General features: G+C 40.0%; 1 non-coding gene across 1 annotated transcript; it reads right to left on the bottom strand.

Moving 5' to 3' along the window:
* Positions 1-293: 293 nt before the first annotated feature.
* LOC116862805 lies at positions 294-400 on the bottom strand. Its single transcript, XR_004381709.1, has one exon. It is a non-coding gene; the product is annotated as a U6 spliceosomal RNA (small nuclear RNA).
* Between the last annotated feature and the right edge of the window lie 3,838 nt (positions 401-4,238).

Raw genomic sequence — 4,238 nt, 5'->3', positions numbered from 1 at the left:
ACAGATTTCAACCAATGAGAACAAGCGTCCGGATTCAGATACCAGGCTTGCCTAGGTAACTTAGTAATAGTAACCTGCGGGTATGCCAAGAAGATGCCAGGGGCCAGTCGAGGACAAGTCTCATCTCCAACGACAGAGGATGTCCCGGAAGACCAGGAGAACCTCGCAGGTCTGCGGTCCTAGTGGCTACTATTGGGAATAGCTTAATTGAAATCATAACAGCCCTCCAGAACTTTCCCAAAACCAATTTTTGGTGCTTAAACCGCAGAGCGGCAGTTCACTGGGAAGCCGCGTAAAATATGGAACGCTTCACGAATTTGCGTGTCATCCTTGCGCAGGGGCCATGCTAATCTTCTCTGTATCGTTCCAATTTTAGTATATGTGCTGCCGAAGCGAGCACGTTAGAGCTTCCGCCCACCACATATATAAGGTCCGGAAAGTGTCTCATCTCTCATAGTTAGGGTGACCGAAGTGTCGGCTTCTCCGGGAACCACGGAACGTTTCGGGAACTGCGGTGGCACTGTGCTACTCATGAGGCTCGCAAATTTGATGCCACGCGGGCTATGCCGCGACTGACCTGCCGCGTTTACCTGTCGGGTAGGCATGCAAATGAGCGCCGCGCCCGGAGCACCTTGGGTAAGAGGCTGTTCGCTGGACTCAGGCCTGGGACTGTGGGTCCTGTGGCCGTCGCGCGAGGCCCGCGGAGCATGCCGGGAGTGGGGAGCACGGAGAGCACCTCGAGGGCCGGGCGAGCGAGGGACAAGGGGGCCGTGAGGCCGCCGTGGTGCAAAGAGGGCACGGACTGGCGCGACTGAAGTCTCTCCGAGGGCTTGTGAATCGGCTGACTTACTGAGCCACCGGGGCGCGAGGTCGAACACTGGTCTTCCCAGAAAAGTATGTAGGTAACGTCACCGATATTTCACCCTTGACAGAGTGGCCTTATGCCAGTCCCAGAAGACTTTGTTGAAATAAGCTCAGCGACCAGCCCTCCGGGAGATGCCTGCCAACAATCTGACCACTCCCTTCGGAACACGGAACACCACACTTCAGGCTCCTCGGGCTCAGAGAGCACCTGCACGTGTCTCCGGCCTGAGTCCATTCTGCGCAGGCGCCACAGGGAACCGGGAAAGGCGTGCAGAGGAGCCCGGATGGGTGGCCACGCCCTTCACAGGTGTTTTCCTCCTAAGTCATCTTGGAGCAGGCCTCCAACCCACAGGAACACTGAAGAACGCGGTTAAGCGCACCTGTTTGACCTGAAAGGTAGATTCGAGGAATTACACTACGAGAGTTGAATCAGAGAATCATTCTTGTACTTCCTTTTACTTTCCCGCACCCTAACCCTATCTCTGTTAGGACACAAACATTCAGGACAGACCTACTTGCAGGAATGCCAGAATGTTAGTATTAAATATTTTGATTTTAACTACTGCAGAAACCATACTGCTCAAGTCACGGCCTTGTGTATTGTGAAATGACGGCTAAAGGTGAAAGCCTCTGGTACACTGCAATACTCCATATATTGAAGTAAAACGAAGGGCATAAGTTTGACAGCGTTGTGTTAAAATGGCATTCTTAATAAGGAATATGGCATATTTATATATAAAAAGTGGAGTTTTGCTTTTTTCTCCTGCCTGTGGTCGTCCTACCCTTTTTTTCAGAAAACATGACGCAATATTTTGAAGTACAAATCTGAGAAAGATCAGTAATATTGAGAAGTTTTTAGATTGGTATCCAATTTTATGTTGTACTAAAAGAAAGTAGTGTGAAACCATATGAACATTTCTGGTACTGCTGAGACAAAAATAGAGAAAAAACAGCCTACAGAGATTATTGGTAAACCTATGTCTCCCTTTGTTTATTATTATAAACCTTTTCTTTCACAGCTCTTGAAAAGTAATAAAAACAGTATGTTCTGCTCCCCCTCAAAAAAAAAGATTAGGGAAAAATGATATGCTGTTGAGTTAAATTGCCCGATTACAAATAAAATATGCCTTTATATATTTCTTCTAATGGCTTGTCTTTCTAATAAGCTAGTTCTGATTTCAAAGCTATTAAAAATAGTAAATTGATGTTCAATTGTATGATTTGAAGAAATATATCAAAACCCTTTCATGTTCTTGTTCTCTTTAGAAACCTTATAACCAGTTTATTAACGGTTACATGGTTACAGGAATCTATAGTTGCAAGGATGGTCAGAGTTCTAGGGTCATGAACTTAAGGTCTCTACAAGTTGTAAGCTCCTTCTGGACTCAGGCTAAACTGCAGGATGACCACATTTAAACACTTTATATTTAAAAAAAAAGGTTGACATATACAGAACAAAAAGTTGAATCTTGGCAAGAAATCAAATCTTTATTTGGGGGGGGGAATCTTTATAATGGCTTTAAATTACCAAATGTCATGCCACTACTGAACAATGTGCTGTTAAAGAGCCAGAACAGAATTTCTCAGGCGATTTATGTTTGACCCCGTTTAAAGCAATAAATACTCTCTAAACCCCTAGTATTGCTGAAATTCTGTTTTGTTGTTATTGTTTAAATATGTGTAAACATAAAACTGGGTCTAAACTCCTTATTCTTATAGCTGTTATAAACTCTAAAACCAAAGCAGATTTACAAACCGACTATAAAACTACAAATTAGTTCAAGTCAAATTAACATTAATTTATTGCAGTAGATGATGTGTTTGAAACTAAATCACCATCGTTGGGTTTGATAGGGGAAATATGTAGCCTCTGTTCAGTTCTATACTTGGTCTGTTTCTGTGTGGTGACAATTGCAGAGAATACTAATTCACATAAGTACGTTCTGAAAAAAAAAAACAACAGCCTTTATTTACAACCAAATTATACAGAAACTGGAACATAACATTTTTTTCCCTTATTTTAACATCTGTGAAATAAGGACACAGTATACAGTAGTTGGGTGCTGACAGTCTATAAAATAAGGTTCAAGAAAATCAGACCTCATACCTACTACCCTGCTAGTGAGAAATCCTTGAATGCCAATATATGACTTGATGACTCTGTAAAGCTGTATTATTTATTTCAACATGGAGTTAGTATAACAATATAATTGAAATAAGCACTAAATGTATAATTAAATTTTGCTGAAATTTGAAACAAGAAACGAATAACCAAAATTAGTTTTAAATTCTTAGAAATATTTTTTTTTATTTTTGTTTTGTTTTGCTTCAGTCCTGAGCTCATAGTCAGACTGTTGAAGATAAAGACAGAACTAGGTCTCTCATAGTGTTTTATTTTATATCTGCTTGGGACTATGTTGGCTCGTATTTCAACAATTGTTGGCAAGATAGAAAAGAACTAACAGAGAATCTGTATAGTCAGAAATGCCCTCTCACCCCCAAAACAAGGCAGACAGGTTCCTACAGCAAAACAAGTCAGACACAGGCATCACAGGCCTTGTGGTTTTTCAAACAGGCTCAGCACTATGTCTGCCATGAATGAGGCTTGAGAATGCAATTTCACAGAGGCAATTAGTATCTGATTTACACCATTTCAAAATTGATCATAAATCAGATTTTATTATTATTGCTTCAACTCTGTTTTCAATTTAGAATATTCAAATTACCATTAAATCTTTATTTGTATAGAATGTCCTGAAAGCATTTGGCTTTCACTTGGTACAAATACATCATTTATATTATTTAGTCTGCCTCTATTCATTTCCCATTAGCCTCTACAAAATAGTACATTACTCAGTGGCATGTCATTTTCATGATGTGAAATCAAAGTATTGATTTGTTAAAAACATAAAAAACTAAAATCTTGATCATTGAAAATGCTACTTATATTATCACGAGGAAACAGAAACTTTGCCTTCATAGACAACATAAGTATAATAGCAGGTGCTGGCCATTGCTATCATTTAACTAGGACACAAGAACCAAGTATCAGCCAGTTATAAACACTGTCACACTGATGGTGCCTTAGTTCAGTAATATGAAATGGCAAATGTAAATGCAAATTCACTTTGAAATCTCATGGCAATACTTAGTTATAAGCTGAATATAACTTATTCTGATGTGTCAGATTCTGCTTATTTCAATATTTTAAGGCAATCATCCCAATAAGAACAGTTTATTTTAAAAATCCTGTAGAAAATCCTTTGACCCTTAAGGATCTGTCTGAAGACTCCAAGAGATTCTAAATATCAATTTGGGAAACACTATAGGCTGAAATAGAAAAGTGTAATTTCTGGAGTTTGTGTAACTTTATA

The sequence above is a fragment of the Lontra canadensis genome, unplaced genomic scaffold, assembly GCF_010015895.1.
Source record: "Lontra canadensis isolate GAN:19392208 unplaced genomic scaffold, GSC_riverotter_1.0 scaffold336, whole genome shotgun sequence".
NCBI classification, from domain to species: Eukaryota; Metazoa; Chordata; class Mammalia; order Carnivora; family Mustelidae; genus Lontra; species Lontra canadensis.
The sequence above is the reverse complement of the archived record's forward strand: the minus strand, read 5'-3'. Positions and strand labels throughout refer to the sequence as shown.